Below are 19,836 nucleotides of genomic sequence, written 5' to 3'. Positions count from 1 at the left end.
CTATTTTGGGTATCAGTATGCAAACTCAGGAGACCTTCATCATTTCCAATAGCACCTTATGCAGGCTCTTCTTGACACACTGATCATTCTGCATTCGATAAATGTTGGTTTTCTTATCTGTAGACTTGTAAACTCAGGGCAGGCAAAATATTTTGTTAACACCTGTATTCTAGGTACACCATATATTTTCAATAAGTATTTTCTGGCTGGATAAATAGATGGACAGATGGGTGGATGAATAAATGAATGAAGTAGATAACTGATGATGTGATCAGTTTGTTTTCATTCAGATTCAGATTTTTTCCCTTATAAATTAATGGAATTTTTGAACATAGTTTTCATATTTGGACCATAACATTTAAAAATTTTTTTTAAATTTTTTTAATGTTTTTATTTATTTTTGAGAGACAGAGAGAGACAGAGTGTGAGCAAGGGACGGGCAAAGAGAGAGAGAGAAAGACACAGAATCTGAGGAGGCTCCAAGGTCTGAGCTGTCAGCACAGAGCCCGACGCGGGGCTTGAACTCATAAGCTGTGAGATTATGACCTAAGCCAAAGTCGGACACTTAACCCACTGAGCCACCCAGGCGCCCCTAAAAATTTTTTTAATGTTTTATTTTTTTGAGAGACATGGACCATAACATTTAAATTATAATTAAAAAATAAACTTTGGAAGAAAAATGCTATAAGAGACAATAAAGGCGGTGCTTTTCTAAAATGACTGATATAAACACATACATACTTAATGATAACACTTACCAGGTGGGAGTCTCTTTTCATCAACGGTGTCTCTTCAAAGTCTTAGGGCCAGTACTAGTTCTGTTTTTATCTTTCTTACTTTTATCAAGGAGGTCTTCTGATAGAGGTAGAAGCTCTAAATGTAACGAGCTGCAAAATTTCTCTGCAGTCATATAAATCCAGCTTCTAATGTACAAGGCCTCCAGACTCAACTGTTATTACCACTGTCCTCTTATGTTCATCTATCTCCATTCCTCTTCACTGTCATGTTCACACGTTGCTGTGCACTGCTGTATGGGAGAACCTTCGTGATCACTCACGAAAACCAAACTTGTCATTTGTACATTACACTTTGCACTTGGTACAGAGTAGTTATCTGGGCCAACAGGACAGTTTCACCTACTCCTTACTCACTCTAGGATATGTCTGTCTCCTAGATTCCTCTGCTGATGCCGTCTGCAGATACTTGTACGGACTGTGGTTTCAATGCTCCAAGAAATAGCTCTCTTGTCTCAAGATGCTGCTTGGCTCCACACCACGACTGGCAACATTTTCTTGAACTCTCTGACCACTAGTAGCTAGACTGTCCAGCCTAGATGTATAGTTTGCTGGACAATCACACTTTTGAATCTGTATTTTCCTTTTGGGGATTTTCTTGACCTCCGGTTTCTTCTGTTCTCTCTCTTTTGGCAAGTTAGACATTATTTAGCCTGTCCGAAGAGTCCAGACACAAAGAATAGCAGTGAGGGGAAGTAACTCTGGGAGTACCTTCTTCTCCATGCCCCTTCCCCATTTCACCCTCCTCAAGACGCACACATGCACGCACACACACATACACACACACCCTCGTTCTGTCACCTCTCCCTATATTCCTTTCAAAATCCCTCCCTTCCATAACTACGATGGGACAAGAGTGAAATGCTCACGCTTATTTTGCAAAAGCTGCAGCTGACTTAAAATACTGCGGTACTTGCAGAAAAATCTTCAGTATTTGTTCTTCTTTAATTCTTTCACCAGTCTACTTTATGTGGTTTACTCTGATTATTAGACAAGACCTATGAGACACAATCCTGGCCTTCAGAAGTTTTATTCTAAGAATGAATACCTTTTCAAGAAGTCCTGTATCCATGCGGTGTTTTTCTCACTGTTACAGCATAAGTACATGTTTGTCAGTCTACAACATGCCATAACATCATGCTATCATGTTACCGTATCTCACTCCTCTGTGACTTGAAGTTTGAGGCCAAGGCCTTAGCAACGTTGATTAAAAGGTATCTGAATAAGTTATTTTGCTTACTGTTTTAAACAGACAATTCATTTCAGATATGGCTTTGTTCATATACAAATTCTCAATTCTGTGGCTAGCAGTGCTTATCTTTTCATCTGATGAACTTTTTTTTTCATTTGTGCATTGATGCCAGTAGAGTTTTCTTTAATCATGTACCTATAACATACAGAATCAGCTATGGAAACACTGTATGGCCTTCACACATATAGAAATAGTAGGAAAACCAGGGCGCCTGGGTGGCTCAGTCCGTTAAACGTCCGACTTTGGCTCAGGTCATGATCTCATAGTCTGTGGGTTCGAGCCTCATGTTGGGCTCTATGCTGACAGCTCGGAGCCTGGAGTCTGCTTCACATTCTGTGTCTCCCCTCTCTCTGCCCCTCCCCCACTTGCATTCTGTCTCTCTCTCAAAAATAAAACATTAAAAAAGGAAAGAAATAGTAGGAAAACCATACACAAATGTACTCATTTTTCCTCAGCAAACCCACATAGTGCCCAATTCTGATAACTCGGCTTTTTTACCACCTTTTATACAGTAATTTGTCAAACTTATAGCTTTCTTGTTCCATTGTCTATTAGCTTAGTTCAAATGCTACCATTTACTAGGCTTTACTCAATATAATCCTCTCAATTTTCCCCACTGAATTTCAACTTTCATTCCTCAAATATCTTCCAAACCTCATTTCATGCAATTGTGCCAATACATTTCAAATTGATAGGTTTCAATCCAGTAAAATGAATGGCACGAGGTTAAAACATGACTGAAGAAACTGTATTTGCCCAGACTATATCTATCAGAATACCTGGAAAATAAACTGCGGGTCTGACCATTTTTAATTTTCTTTATGATGAATCCACGGTAAATATCTTAGATATGTATGCTGTGATAAAGCATCCTCTCAAAGTAGGAACTATTAAGTTACTTCTGTTTAGTAAAAGGGCATGCTAAGTGTCTTCAGCATGTTTTCTTAAGGCAATTACAGACGATAGAGGTTTTCTCACATGAAAATGTTTAGGCACCTGACACAGTCACAGAAATAACTGCTTTCCATATTTTGATTATATGAATTAAAGTGTTGTTACTTTCGCCCTTTCAAAAAAACTCTTTAAAGATGGTGAAGAAGTAAAATCGGTCCATATCCTGGGTACTTTGTGTTACAGTAAGCCAGAGGCAGCAACCCTCAGTGCCTACAAACAGCTCGGCAAGTGAAAGGTGGTAAAATGGATAGCAATAAAGAACTATTTTTTTTAAAAAATTTAATATGTATATATTTTTGGGAGAGAGAGAGAGTAGGGGAGGGGCAGAGAGAGAGAGAGAGGGAAACACAGAATCTGAAGCAGGCCCCAGACTCCGAGCTATCAGCACAGAGCCCAACTTGGGGCTCGAACCTATGAACCGCGAGATCATGACCTGAGCCAAAGTCAGACACTAAACCAACTGAGCCACCCAGGCGCCCCTTGAAGAACTATTTTTAAATTGATGAAATGATTTACTATAAGAAACATCCTCTCTTGAACACATACATTTTAATTCTGAAATGAAATTATTAAATTTAATTATTTCAGATGAGTTCTTCCACCCAAAACTGAAACCAAAGAAGTGAGAGGTATGGGAAGGGTAGGGTTTGCCCTTCGGTAGTGTTTGAAGCAGCAGGCCTGCATGCATCAGAAAAGGAAGAGGGGGCCATGAGCTCTGCAGAGACACCAGCCCAGCTGACTACACAATGGAATGATCAGATTGAGGGCCAGGCTGAAACCAAACAAATGAATAATTGATAAGAATATCAAGTGAGTAAAGCAGCAGGTCAGAAAGGCACAAGCCACTAAATTAGAAAGACAAGTCCTGAATGCCTAAGTCTGCCTCATTCAGCTTTTCACCACGGTTACCCGTCATTTTTGTTTAGAATCTTTGGAGTGCTTTAAATTGGTAGGGTAAATTAGAGGTATTTTCTTCATTGGTCACTACTCACCTGACCCCAGATATGCCGATATGTGCCAAATACTTTTTCTATTAAAAATAAAGCTCAGTAAAAAATCACAAGGGAATTTCAAAGTTTCCTTTTACATGGTTCACTCTGATGACAAAAGAGGAAACTCTATTAGATTTTTTTAAGAAATTCATATATTCTTGGGGTGCCTGTGTGGCTCAGTCAGTTAAGCATCCAATTCAACCCAGGTCAAGATCCTGAGCTTTGTGGGTTCGAGCCCTGCATCGGGCTCTGTGCTGACAGCTCGGAGCCTGGAGTCTTCTTCAGATTCTGTATGTCTCTCTCTCTCTCTGCCCCTCCCCTGCTTGCACTCTGTCTCTCTGTCTCCCAAAAATAAATAAATATTAAAAAAAAAATTTTTAAAGAAATTCATATATTCATTAATAAGTAATGTATAATTAATTAGCCTAGTTCCACTGGCAAAAACTGCCTATGTAATATAAGCCACATAAATCCTTCAACATAAAAAATTATATTTATTTATCATTGTTTTAGCTGGAAGTAGGAAGATGTGTTTTATTTTATTTTGATATCCTTCTTAGCTCCAGTAAAAATGAGACAGCAGCATAATAAACTTTCTAGAGTTAGGTCTGTGTGTATGCATATGTGTGTCTGTGCCTTTGTTTCTGGGTGTGTGTGTGGTTTTTAACTGTTTTAGAAAGGGAAGTTAAATTTTGGATCCTTCATATTTCTTTTTTTCCCCCAAGAAGTCCTCAGAGAATTCTGAAAACACATCTGGGACTTTTTCTGGTTCTTCTCTTTAGGTAAAATTACATAAATATTTTCACTTACAGTAAATATCCCTCCAGGCTTGGTGTTGCTGTTACTGTTATTTATACTTTCTAACCTTCTATAAGATACTTTTACTTTGAATAAAGAAGTCTTCTAAAAATTCACTTGGAAGCTGACCCCATTTACCAATATGCACAGTCTCAACATTATTACCAGGGGAGAGGCGTCCCACTGAAGTCTTTGTCAAGAAGTGCATACATTCAACAAGTATTTTTTGCTTACTGAGCATCTTCTCTGTGTTCAACATACTGCTAGGATATGAGTATGACACCAGTCGGTCTATACTTGAGAAGTACATGCTTTTATCAGAGTTTGTTTGTATATATGCATATTTGCGTGCATATTCAATCATTCCTTTAGCAGATACATAATAGTATAGCAACAAGTACCAGGAACTGTGCTAGTCCAGAATTAGAAATATAAATACAACATATATTCAACCTTCTGGCTGCTCACACATTAATAGGAAAGAGGGAAATACCTACTAAAAACCTCTATGATAAGTGCATTAAGGGAATATGTCAAAGATACTGCAATAGCACAGAGTAAAGATAATCAGCTTCATACAGGGCCATCAAGGGAATCTGTACAACCAGTGGGCATGCTTGAGGCTGACAAATAAGGAATATGATTCTCTCATTCATCAGTAGGGCAGCAAGTTTCCTACCATTGTGTCTCAATTCATCCTAAAAGAATGCCACCTTCAGACCACCCACCAAATGTCTCTGTCTCTGGGCACAGTTACCACTTGGCATCTGCGGAGATGTGTAGCAAGGGTATTAATTACTGCTCACCATGTGATTAATGTGGCTGATGGTTCTTGATGAGGTCAGTGTATTTTGCGGATCTTAGATTAATGATTCCAATTTGACGGACAGCAAGCCACTAAATGGTTACCAGGTGGCAAAAATATTGTGTTACCCTAGGCAGAACCAAACAGAGTAACATGGCTAAGAAATCAACTCATAGCAAGATTAATTACTTGACAACAGTTTCCCCATATTTTACCAAATAATCTTAATTTTTTCTCACATTTATATTTAGGAAACAAACTGACTTCTCAGTGTCCTCTATAAAAACTAAGTAAGTTATGTGAGAGGAGTGCCTGGGTGGCTCAGTCAGTTAAGCTTCCAACTCTTGGTTTCGGCTCAGGTTTCTTGGGATCGAGCCCTGTGTCAGGCTCTGCACTGACAGCACAGAGTCTGCTTGGGATTCCCTCTCTCCCTCTCTTTCTGCCCCCCTCTCTGAAAATAAATAAATAAACTTAAAAATTTTTAAATTATTCGAAGACAAAACATAGATTTGATTTCACGGAAGCATAATGAAGAATATCAAGTTTAGTCTGCACAGTCTCCCCATTGGATAGAAGGGGCCACATAAATGTTAAAGAATTCAACCTTACCACTTACATATTTAAATACTTAACCATTTAGATAGACTAAGCACATTTATGAGAAGACAGCAGAAGATATTTCCTGAGATTCTGAAGGAAAATTGTATATTGTCTTAAATGAAGTACCTCATTAAAAAATATTTTTAAAAGATTTTTAAAAATAAAAAAAAAGCCAAGAGAAAATAGTCTGACAGAAGAAAACTGAATGGAACAGAATTAATTATATTTATTTTTTTTAATTTTTTTAAACATTTATTCATTTTTGAGAGACAGAGAGAGACAGAGCATGAGCAGGGGAGGGGCAGAGAAAGAGGGAGACACAGAATCTTAAGCAGGCTCCAGGATCTGAGCTGTCAGCACAGAGCCCGATGTGGGGCCCGAACCCACGAACCATGAGATCATGACCTGAGCTGAAGTCAGACACTTGACTGACTGAGCCACCCAGGTACCCCTAATTATATTTCTTTTTATTGTCTAGTAAAAAAACAGCAAAAATCCCAACATACAACACTGACATCTTCCCCAGGTCATGAGCTCAGTGAGGAAGAAGGCATTCATTACTTATTCTTATATTCCCAGCACTGAGAACAGGATGCAATATAGGGGTTGAATCATTTTGTTGAGTCATTTACCAACAATATATGGACTATGGAGACTCAGCCTTGACACATTATGCCACTGGGCATATGGAACCTCGGCTTCCTATATCCAGGGTCAATCTGCAAAGAGGCAGACCGTGCATGTCAGTGAGTGCACACAGGCACAATGTGTGAGGCTGCAATAAAAATGGAATTTACATCATTCTTCTTAAAGGCCTTAATATAGTTCCTGAATCAGGATGGCTGTTGGTGGGTAGGAATATTTTGTGTCCCAGAGACTAGAACATTTCACCATACAATGCTTTGTATGTGTTTCACTCAATAATGCTGACCTAACTTATGACCTCTCCACTTATGCAACTTCTTTTTTTAAGTTTTTATTTATTTATTTTGAGACAGAATATGCAAGTGGGGAAGAGGCAGACAGAGAAGAGAGACAGAATCCCAAGCAGGCCTCACACTGTCAATGCAGAGTTCAATGCGGGGTGTGATCCCACGAACTGTGAGATCATGACCTGAGCTGAAATCAAGAATCATACCCTCAACCAACTCAGCCACTCAGGTTCCCCATTTATGCAACTTTTATCATCATAAGTAAGACTGCTAAAGTGACAGTAAAATTTCATATGATCAGCCAGAGTGATACTTTTTTTTAAAGGGATTATTTTTTTATTTTTTTTTTCAACGTTTTTTATTTATTTTTGGGACAGACAGAGACAGAGCATGAATGGGGGAGGGGCAGAGAGAGAGGGAGACACAGAATCGGAAACAGGCTCCAGGCTCTGAGCCATCAGCCCAGAGCCTGACGCGGGGCTCGAACTCACGGACCGCGAGATCGTGACCTGGCTGAAGTAGGACGCTTAACCGACTGCGCCACCCAGGCGCCCCCAGAGTGATACTTTTGAAAGGACAACGGATCATGCCTTTCTCCAGCTAAAACCCTACAGTGACTCCCGCATTTCCCTCAGGGTAAAAGCCAATGTCCAGGGAAAATCTGGCCTCCCTCACTTCCCTCACTCCTCCCTCTCGTCTCAGAGCACTAGCAGTGCTCTCCTGCCTCAGCTTTTGTACCACACTCGCTATTACTCTTGTCCTGGAACCCCCATTTTACCCCCTGTGTTCATATCTTTGCCCAAAGGTGACTCTCTCAATAAACTCTATCCCACTCACCCCATTTACAACTGGAACCTTTCTCAACAAATATCTCCCACCCCTCCTTATTCTGTTAAATTTTCTGCATAGCACTTACAATGCTCTAACATATTATACACATACTTATGAAATTTAGGATTGATCTCACTTTACTACAAGGTAAATTCTATAAAGACAGGGATTCTTTTCTCTTTTGTTCTCTGCTTTATTTTCAGGGCCAAAAAGAGCTCCTGACACATAGGACACATTCAGTATTATTAAACAAATGAATCAATCAATTGCACTACCATGGACTGCACATAAAAGCTGCACATAGGAGCTAACAGACATTAGAAAAAAAAAATTAGAGCTGGGGTGCCTGGGCGGTGCAGTCGGTTAAGCACCCCACTTCAGCTCAGGTCATGATCTCACCGGTCATGGGTTCAGGCCTGCATCAGGCTCTGCGCTAACAGTGCAGAGCCTGGAGCCTGCTTTGACTGTATCTGCCTCTCTCTACCCCTCCCCTGCTTGTGTGTGCTTGCTCTCTCTCTCTCTCTCTCTCTCAAAAACAAATAAGTAAACATTAAAAAAAAAGAAAAACTATAGTTAAATTTCTCACTGGAATTGATGAGGAAGGGAGCACAGAAGTCATGCTAGAAATGCTCCTTCTCCAGAATTTATCATAAAAGATTTTCACAGGCACCTAATAAACACTCTACCTGCAAAAAAAAAAAAAGAAAGAAAAAGAAAAAAAAACTCTAAAAAGAGATGATCCTTATCTCAAAAGCAGTTTTAAGGTTTTTGGAACAATGATGAATGCCTATGCATGCTACACAGAAATTTACCAGCAAAGGAAGACTTCTGTCTAGATTTTATCTGCCAAGGCTTCAGGCAGTCTACCTTTGCAGAACCTCACCCCCAACTTCTAATGTCATAAATATATAAATATATATGCATGCACAAATATACAAATATACATATAAACACACACATACACAGACCATGGGATTATCATGTTTCTGTCACCATTTTAGCCTTGTTAACTAGCCCCAAATTGCTTACCAAATAGTTTTTAATGCCGAGTACATACCTGTAAAAGCCTACCTATATATGAAAGAGTTCCCTATTTATTTTCATAATCAATTTTAATGTGTTATGATTTTTATAAAAGGGTCTCCAGACAGAACGCCAAATTACAACCTAATGCGTATATAAGAAAATAAAAATTCAACTATGAGCAATTAACTTGAAAACCATGTTCAAAACAAATCAGGTGAGACCTGGAAGTGGTCAATATCCTCAGCACTATGCCTAGATTGGTTCTAAACTATGATGAATTTCCACTATATATTGTTCTCTGCTTCCTCACACTCAGGATATTTTGGGCTTTTGGTGTATAAAAATGGTATAAGAATCTTGACTGCACAATTAATCATAACAACAAAAACTGTTTTTAAATCTCCTTGGAAATATGAAGCTGTTAAATCACTGTTAATTCCAAATTTAATTTGGTTATATGTCATTTAAATCTATGGTGCCATTGATTCTATGATGCACATTCTATGTCACTAAGAAAGAATAAAACACTGCCAATTATAATTGCACAATATCTCTGACTACAAGAAATATCCCAATTTCAGAGATTTTAAAGTGGGGGAAATTTCTATCTGAATCAACGAGTCATTTATTAGTATTTAAGGGAGTTATAACCAAGGTGGCCAAATATTCTTTTTCTACCAGAGCAACAGTGAGAGTAAATTAATTACTTGAGTAAGCTGCTACTTAGTAAGAATGTTCTTATGACACTACAGATTATCAAACACTACACCAGATTCAAGAATAATTGTTGAATAATCCTAGAATGGAAAAATTCTGACTTGCATGACCCATACAATTAATGATCCACAAGAACAAGATCTACAAGAAATTGGTTTGGATATAAAAGAAATTACATCTTGGCTATAGTCTTTTTGAAGGAAATACCATGCTTCCAAAAAAGTATTATCTTAGGATAATATTGGCTCTTCTTAAATTCATGAAATAATTGATTTTCTCAAATTGTTTTTATTAGAATTTTGAATTTTCACAAAATGGTTTTGTCTAATGAAAATATTCACCAATATGATCTTTTATATCCAATTTTTCTTCATGCTGCACTCTAATGGGAAACTAGAAAATGTCATTCTAAAAACTGTTTTGACAAATAGCAGGTAAATCACATAACATAAGCAAGATAATGTTTAAAACGGGAGAGGATTTGGCAGCCAAAGAGCCAAGAAAGAAAAATGAAAACTACTAGTATGAAGACTGAAAGCATTTGTAGAATTTCAAGAATGCGTGACTAGATCTTTCAAAATGGGAATTATAAACAATAAGAAATGTCATGCAGCAACTTCATTTTATGTAGAACCATGTAAGTAAATGTACCATTTGATTTAATAATGAAGATATGAAAAAGATAAACTGTTAACAAAATATAGTCTGCCATGGCGTCTTTCAGCAATGGTGTATACATTTTAAAAGGAGAAAGTCAATAGATGTAAGATTAAAAAACATTATTCATCTCGTTCTCACAGCAGGGTGACTAAGCCTGCTGTCACCGAACATGTTACCTCCCTGCTCCCTGATGGAGTCCCTTTAATAGGATGAGATGAATGTAAGTGTTTAACTATTATAACATATCAACAACAGAAAATAAAAGCAGCTATTGAAACAAATGATCCCACTAATTGAATATGTGTATGTCTTTAGACAGACAGGTATTGATGCCAAAAATTTTTATAATGCCATAGGAATAGAGGTTTACCAATTAAAGGACAAATTAGGTTCAATACCAAGTAGATCTCTCAAGCTTTAGCTGATCCCTCACAGACAGAAGGGCTTACACATGAGTCAGGGAGTTCATGTGTGTTAATTTTAAACATAAATTGAATATAAACCATGACTTCAAAAGTTCACCGCTTCCTAACTAATGTTGGTTCAAAAGCAGGAGACTGCTTAAGTTATGAATAGGTCAAACTGCCTTGGACATGTCTATAGTAATGTGAGAAGTCTGTAGAATCTAGAAAACCTGTCTGGAATGCAAGACACCTTACTATAAAGTCTATGGTCCTTTTGTTCTCTGAAAGCACCCGCAAACCAATGAAGTATAATTTGGAAAAAGTCACTTGAAAAAAGTCAGAGCATCAATTCCACAAATGAGCTACTTCCAAATTTCTGAAGTTTTGACCCTAACCTATCATTAAGTCAAAATGGAAAATAAAACTCCCTCTAGTCCTCATTATTTAATTTACTTTTCTTTTGTTCCATTCTGTTCTGTATTCATTGGCTCTCTTTTCCCAAGTCTCCCAATTTTTTCACCTAATCTCCACTCATAGAGAATGACTTGATACACTTTTGCCAAGTAAGGACCTAAGAAATTATTTCTTCTACTAACATGTACATTTCAAAAGAGGATAGTCTAGAAGATTAATAATGTATCAATAACACTGGGATTTCTGGAGATGGCTTTTAGTTATAAAGAATGAAGCTAAGCCTCATTTGTATTAAGTTGAACCATATCTCATATTTCACATGCCACAACTACATATACTTCCAGATTTCATGACCTATTATTAAGAATTTTGCATGGAAATATGTAGAATTTTCCAGATTAAGTAGGGAACAAAGTATTCACATATATGGTTTCATGAAACTCACATGATTCATACAAAAGGAGTTTGGTATTACAGAATAATTTCCAACTCCAGCAAGTAGTTCTACAGAATTTTTCAACAATTATTACAGAATGTTTTCATTCTGTCTATTCAGGACGAAGTAATGAGATGAAAACCAGTGGCCTTTTTTCAAACCTGATGTATTTTTTTTTTACTATCATATTCTTTAAAATAGAAATTGTAGCCTGAGGGCACCTACAAACGTGGCCAATGGCAGAAAAGAAAGGCGTTTTGTGGTTTATAATATTTAACTCATAACATTGATTGTATGTTTTTGGTCAATATTTTCCTTTTAAGTAGCCCCAATTTGTGGCCACAATTTTGGATTTTCAGTCTTTACATCAAGAAAGAAAGAGAAAGAAAGAAAGAAAGAAAGAAAGAAAGAAAGAAAGAAAGAAAGAAAGAAAGAAAGAAAGAAAGAAAGAGGAAGGAAAGAAGAAAGAAGGGAAGGAAAGAGGAAGGAAAAAAAGAGAGAGAGGGAGAGGGAGGGACAGAGGAAGAAAGGGAGGAAGAGAGAGAAAGAGGAAGGGGGAAAAGAGAGGTTGGAGAAGGGGAGTGATGCTTTTTCTGTATAAGAGAATCTCTTTTTTGAATATCAAAACTGACCAAGACAACAAACTCCACTGTTGAAATTTATACTGGAGTATGAGGTAATCACCAAGATTTCTCCGTTGAACTAACTTTGCCACAAATTTAATCTCAACCTCTTTAATACAGTGGTTCCCAGTCCTAGATACATATGTAGAATCACCTGGTAAGGTTTAAAACTGTACTGATGCCCTGGCACTATCCCTGAGGTTTTGATGGTATTGGCCCAAGTTGCAGCCAGGGCATCAGATTTGAAAGCTCCTCAGGTGATTTGTAAGTCAGGTACTCAGCATTCATTAAAGGTCTGAAAACAGAGCTATCTGTTTGAGCCCATTATGCTTGGTTTGAGCCCACTATGCTTGATTGATTGAGCCCCAGACTCAGGGGCTCCTTGAATCCCCCTAGCATCCCCATGTTTATTCAGTGAAATGGGAACAATTGTGGAAGCAGTCTTATATGATGGCTCTCTGACCCACTAAACTCACTCTCTCTCTCTATCTCTCTCTCTCTCTCTCTCTCTGACTCATGTTGCAGTAGAGGAAGACACAAACAGCCTCGCCAATAAACGACCGCTGCCATTGGACTGCCTTTCTTTGACTACAGCAAAGAGACAGAAATAGCCTTTCAGAAATGCAGACACCGCAGGAACAAGGCTGCCATCTGGTGGCCTTCCTGGACATCTCACACTTCTTTCTCCAAAAAGTATGAATGACAACCATACCCTCCACTTCATTTACATACTAGACACAAGCTTAAATATTCCCCTCTGTGGTGATGGGGGCTGGGGGGGGGGGGCAGTTGTGGTGACAGGCAGACCCTGAAGGGAGGGGAGAACCAGTACTCTCCATAGATCAAGTGGAACACATTCTCACCTCAAACATTTTCCTCTGCCTTTCTGCCTTCAAAGTTTGGCTTTAAGGACTTTCAGGAAACAAGTTAGCCCAAATGGGGTAAGAGTTGTATTACCAGAAAGGATCTCATATGCCAGTTCCCAAGTTCAACGTGCAGTAGAATCACCTGGAGGGCTTGTGAAAATCCAGATTGCTGCTCGCCACCTCCGAGTTTCCAATTAAGCGGATCTGGCTTTGGGCCTGAGAATTTGCATTCCTCACAAATTCCCAGGTGATGCTGCTAGTCCAGTGACTGCACTTTTGAGAACCACTAGACAAACCGTAAAACAATTAGTTAATTGTTAACAGTTCTTAACCTAATAAATCCATCACACCCCTCAGTCAGCGGAGACAAGACTGGGTGAAGTATTCATTAGACTGGGGCAGCAGCCAGGGTCTAAAGACGATGTAACTTCGGGACTGTTTGTAGATATCAGGCGAGTAGCATAAGGGAACCAAAAATACCAGCAAAGGAGTGGTCTAGATGAAGACTGGACAAAAAAAGCCTTCTTCATTGTTTTGCCTAGTGTCCTCTAAGGGCCTCTGGGAATGCATGGTCTCTTACCGAAATATCAAATCATCCCAATCCATTTAGTTTAGCAGGGAGCAGACATGATTCGCAAGCCAAAATGCCAAGCTACAATAGATTTCAAACTGAGGGTTTTACAGAGACATAGCAACCAAAGACATATTGGTTTGCGTTCCAATCGCGCCATCTAGTGGAAGTTGTTTTACATCAAACAGCCTAAAATCGTAGCGGTTTACTTTTTGACAGGAAGAGGGCCTCATCAGTTGCTAACTGTGATACAACCCAGAAGGGCAAGTAAACAAAAACAGTAAATTGTGCCTATGTGAAAGACATTTTTGCAATCATGCATAATGTGTTCTATGAAAACAGAGCAAAGCCATTAGCTGAGAAATCTGCATACACAGAGAAGTGTGTACAAATAGCTTTTCCTGAACACACGGGTAAGAACAGGTAGTGAAAATGGGGAAATCATATCAGAACATTAGGCTCATGTGTTGTCTTTATAAGCTAATTCCTAAAACGTCCTCATAACAAGTGATAAATAATTGTGAAAATTAAGAAAAAAAAGTTCAAGTTCTACACACCTTGTAAAATTCATACAATTATATACATATATGTATATATAATTCAAGTAATGATTTATATAACCACATACCTTATTACACAGTTGGATAAACTGAATTCTCTATTCCCTACTATGGACCCCAGGAAGAGATAAAGAAGAAAAGAGAGATGCTAAATCACTACCACTAACCCTGAGAAGAGATAAGAAAGGAAAAAAATTTAAAAATTCAAGATGTTAAAAGTCTGCTTCACTGGCCTAGAACTGTGTTCTGAGTGAGCTGATAGTTTAAGTGTAATTAACTATCCACTGAACATTCAGTTGAACACGAACAAGATGCAATTTTATTCTTCTAATCACTGCTCCAAATGTGATTGGTTGACTACTGCTTTCTTGCCTCTGAATATCTCGGGTAGATTCCATCAATGTCTGATCATCTCCATGATTTGAAAAAATCATAAAACTTTACCTAGCCTAAGCTAGTGAAACTGGTGGTGCACAGGTGTCTGGCCTGACCCTTCTCCTCTGACTCCAATGTCACAAAGCCAACTTGGGATCTTGTTAGAAATGCAAATTCTCAGGCACAAGTTGAGAAGACAAAGTTCCTCTCAACATTTGTCATATGCAATTAAATGCACGGTCTCCTGTTCCTTGATAAAATAATAACATGCAGTTGCCTTGATACTACACAGGTTGGTCCCAAACTCTTCCTCAGGTATCTTTATAAATATTGTTAATAAAATTTTACCTAGCCCATATTTCCTATCTCAAGTGAGATTTCAATATGTCTAAGATTTTTAAAATTACATTTAAGAAAGTATATATAACTCTATAGAGAACCCCTGAATATATTATATTTCAGTACCTTCAACTAAGGTTTTATTAAATTGTGTTTCTATTTCATATATCAAGAATCCCTGTTCTAATAAATCTTCATTGAATTTTATATGTGCTCAGCGCTCTGCTTTGAACGAAAGATAACTATCTTAGGTTAGGTTCCCAAGAGGCAGACTCTGAGATGAAGATTCATGAGCAAGTGATTTATTAAGAAGGTGCTCCCCAGAGAAATCAGTAAGTGAGAAGGGAAAGCAGAACAGTGAGAAGCCAGGCAAGGATGTGTTTCAGACTAAGTCCCATGGAGGGTACCCTCAACTTAATCCTGCAGGAAACTCTTGACATTTATCCAAGTAAAGCAAAGGAGTTGGGCTTTCATATTCCCAAGCACATTACTCATGAGATAAGGAAGCTGAGGTTGGCCTGGCAAAGAAGGCTTACAGGTGCTGGCCATTGGAATTAAAACCATGCCGAGGCTGCAGGAGGGGTGAACCGATTAGTGAAAGATATAAAAGAAGATCTTGGTGGAATACCGACAAAATCTCTCATCAGTATAAAACGTGTTTGCTTTCCATCGGCGTATTTTATTCTACATGAGTAACAGATAATAATAATAAAAACAACAAATGGAGACCAATATTAGACCAAATATACAAAGTCAAGTTACAGCTGACATACATTACAGCAAACCAAAAGCAGTGATTCCCCAAACTGCACTGCACATTGGAATCACCTGGGGATCTAAAATACACTGATGGCTGGCCCCCACCCCTAGGCACTCTGATTTATTTGGTATGGGGTGTAACCTGGGCATGGGAATTTTTTAAAGGCACTCCCACCTCCAGGTGATTCTAATTTTCAGGAAAGTTTGGGAACCACGGCAAGAGAGAGCAGTGTGAATTGTTTCCAGTTGGGGAAGAGACATAAAGAAAATGGTGGGGCTTGGACTGGGCCTTAAAAGATGGTTAAAATTGGGGAAACGAAATAAAAGGGAGCTGACACGACTGGAAAGAGATGTAGCATTAGTCAAAAGATAAAAATTAGGATGACTAATAAAGGAGAATAAGGAAACCAACTTGAAAAGTTCTTGCTGAAACTAGGAAAGACAAGATTTTATAGATAAAGCTAATCCCTGTTACAATTGGCCCAGAAGTCAAGGAAAATATTTTGAACTTGACCCAGCGGGTAAGCACTGTAGATTTTTTAATAGAGGAGTGAAATGATAACAGTGGTGTTTAAAGAAAACTATTCTAGCAACAATACAAAAGATAGATTCAAATTGCAAGAGACTTGAGTCACTGAGGTCTGCTGAGAGGCCATTTCAGTAATCCTGGTATTTGATAGGGTCTTCACTAGGGCAATAGCTGTCAGAATTGAAAGGAAGGAACAAATAAGGAAGTGTATTTTAAAGAAAAGACAGGTCTTGGATCCTGGATATAGAAGCTAAAAAGAGGAAGGAATTAAATATAAGTCCAAATTTAATAGGCAATGGGAATTATAAACTGGTATGCTTTTTCCACATGTACATTAACCCCCTGAACCAGTTTCAGATGGGCTGGGGGACATGAGGCAGACTTTGCTCTATTTAAAGTGTCAAAGAAGTATAAGAGAAAAAAGACACCAAATCCTTTGCTTTAAATGAATAATAATAATAATAATAATAAAGTTGCATTGCACATATAACAATCGAAGATTCTCAAGGAAAATCATTAAGAAAGTTTTTTTCTGCCCTCCATGCAAACTCTCCCTGGAAAGGAAGGAAAAAAATTAAGTGAGAAGAAGAGAACTTAGAGACTCAGAGTAAGGAACTGGGACACTGTCCACCCCCATTTCTCTACCTCTTCCACATTCCTAAGTCCTGTGGGTCAAAAAGAGTCAGAAAGATGTACAAGCCTCCTTTATTCTTAGGGACCCAAGGATAGAGGGGAAGTGTATCCTCCTTTTTACTCCACACAATGGCATCAAGGCTTGTAATATCTCAGGCATGCAGATCTTGATGATGGTTCTATATCTCGACAGACCTGAAAAGGGGTCCTCAAGAAACTGAAGTTTTTTGATAACTGGTAGCCCAAAGGGGTGTTAGATATGGTGATAAAAAATTATGGAAGCAGAAAGTGACATTAGACCCTCAGTTCCCACACTGTAGTGGTACCCCAAAGACATCTCAGCAAAAGGAAAACTGATGTTGATAACCAAAGATGATGTCAAGAGGATTATACATCTCAGCCAATGGCAGCGTGGGGCAGATCAAGACTGAGACAGAGACCCCTCCCACCAACAATGGGAAATTCCTCTGCAGGAAAGCGAAAAAGAGTAGGAAATATCAAATATGAAAAAAAAACATATATAAGTGTGTATATAACATAAATATTAAATACGCACGACTAGGAGATCACTGAATTTGACTGAGTTTAACAAGAAATCATTAAAGTAAGTTTTCTAGGAGTGATTGGGTGGCTTTGTTACCACGAGAAGGAAAAATGCATGAGGTAAAAATATGATTACATTTTCATTATAGGAAAATTAAAAATGTTACATTTTACACATGTGAATTTTCACTCTTCGAATCATACTGACTTCATAAGGTTTTGAGCTAATATGACAGGAAAAATGGCGGCACCAACACAGTGAGCCTTGCTTGGGGGAATGTCAACTTTAAGTAACAAGAGAGGCGGTAGAAAATCTCCTGTAGGTAAGTTATGCTAAAACACAGAACTAGAGCCAGAGTAGAAGATAAAGGCAAAGTTATAGATTCATTCAGTAGTTATTAGAATGGAGGTGATCGTTCCAGCCAGGGTGAATGTGAAAAGAAAAGCAAACAGCCAAGAGCTCTGAACCTCTAAGTTGCTCCTTGAGGACATAAAAGTGAGCTTTGCATTTTAAATATTGGTGGAATCATTCAAGTATATAAAAGGAAATGACATAAAATGTACACATTTTTCCCCCTGGGTCTTTTTCACTATCTGACTGAACTGAATAAATCATAAGAATTTAGTAGGCTTATATTTTTTCAACTATTTATTTTATATACTTACATGTAATATTTTCAAATATGATAGGTACATGAAGGATGAAAGAGATCTCAGAAATGAAAATGCAAATTGCTAAAATGCATGACAAAGGTTGAGAGATAAGGTTGAGAACATTTGCCACAATAAAGAGCAAAAACAAAACAAAACAAAATCCAATCGGTAAATAATGAGAGAAATGATAGGAGATATAAAGCAGTCCCAGGAGATCCAACATCCAACTAATAGGAGTCAAAAAGAGAGAAATAAGAGAAGAGAGAAGAAAGAAAAGAGAAGAGGAGAGGAGGAGAGGAGGAAGGATAGGAGGGGAGGGTATAGGAGGGGAGAGGAGAGGAAGGGAGGGGAAGAAAGGAGACAAAAGGTGAGGGGAGAGGAGAAGATAGAGGAACAAAAATTATCTAAGAAATAATAAACTTTCCCCGAGTAGTTTCTGCAGTGAATAATATTAAATGCTCATTGTATGATAATCTGTTTATTGATTTTTATTTCAAAGAAGGAATCCATTGACAAGGCGCAGAAGATATCACTTTAATTCTATAACACAGCATAAATCCTGTGAACCTTAACAATGTTTATATTGTCATTTAGTACTGACAGCTTGACATGTGGACACAGAGGAAGAGGCCCAATATAAGTATGGGAACCCAGCTGTCTTCACATTAAATAGCACAGAGGAAAAAGACATTGTTTCAAGGTAATAGAATACAAAACAAAGTTTGAGAATATTATTACAAATCCTAATAGTAACTAACATAAACCCTAGAAATAAGATTATATCTGACTAAATATGAGATACAGAAAAGATGGGGATGGGGTAATACTGTGTGGCTAAACAAAATTCCTGGGACAGGCAGCCTCCAGGATGATTCCCAATGATCCCTGCCTCTTGTTATTGTAATCCTCGGTGAAACCCTATCCCCTTGAGTGTAGAGTGGACTTAGTGACTCATTTTAAACAGAATACAATAAAAGTGATAAAATGTCACTTTGCTTCCTAGATTAGGTTATGAAGAGACTTAGGCTCCATCTAGGGTACTCAAGCTATCTCCTCCTTGTTTGCTCTGAGGGAAGACACCTATCATGTTGTGGTTGCCCACATGACAGGGAACTGAGGGAGGCATCCAACCTTTGAGGAACTGAATCCTACCAACCACCATGCAAGTAATCTTGGAAGCAGTTTCTCCTTTGGTCAAGAGTTCACATGAGAATATAGCTCTGGCTGACACCGTGATTTCAACCTTATGAGAAACTCTGCGATGAAAGACATAGCTAAGTCATGCCTGGATTCCTGACCCCCTGACTATGAAATTAATATACTAAAAATGGAATTAGTGATTTAGAAGAAAAATCAAAGAAGCTGTCTGAGAATGAGAAAAAATGTGCAAAAATAGGAAAATTATTAATGCCATGATAACAGACAAAAAAATCCAACTTAAAAAAATAGATATTTTCAAGGACAGATGAGAACAAATGGAGTCAAAGCAATAATCAATGAGGGGAAGAACATTTTCCTGAACAATAAAAAAGATCTGAGCCTGTAGTTTACAAAAGCTCGGTATCCCGTATACAACATTGATAAATAGAGAGACCTATGCTTAGAAATCACCTGGAAAAATCATTTCAGGAATGAAGGGGGGGAAAGCCTATAAATACTCAGGAAGAAAACATGGAATAAAACTTCAAAAAAATAAATAAAAATCATTCTCCTCTAAGACACTGGCCACTAGTGTCTAAGCCATGTCTGTAGAGCTTTGAAGAAAACTG

The 19,836-nt window shown here is 38.1% G+C and overlaps 1 long non-coding RNA gene across 4 annotated transcripts in view; it reads right to left on the bottom strand.

Annotated features, from left to right (window-relative positions):
* The window catches only part of LOC123379192, a 236,429-nt gene that overhangs the window by 97,134 nt on the left and 119,459 nt on the right, over nt 1-19,836 (bottom strand). Inside the window, exons 2-3 of one of the 4 annotated variants that reach the window (XR_006583370.1) lie at nt 5,597-5,724; nt 759-1,447 (exon numbers count right to left, since the gene is read on the bottom strand). This is a non-coding gene — a long non-coding RNA (uncharacterized LOC123379192). Of the gene's footprint in view, nt 1-758; nt 1,448-5,596; nt 6,497-19,836 lie in introns of those variants that run through there. The other 3 variants (XR_006583372.1, XR_006583371.1, XR_006583369.1) reach the window with 3 other exon arrangements.

Source organism: Felis catus, chromosome C1 (assembly GCF_018350175.1).
Source record: "Felis catus isolate Fca126 chromosome C1, F.catus_Fca126_mat1.0, whole genome shotgun sequence".
Lineage (NCBI taxonomy): Eukaryota > Metazoa > Chordata > Mammalia > Carnivora > Felidae > Felis > Felis catus.
The sequence above is the reverse complement of the archived record's forward strand: the minus strand, read 5'-3'. Positions and strand labels throughout refer to the sequence as shown.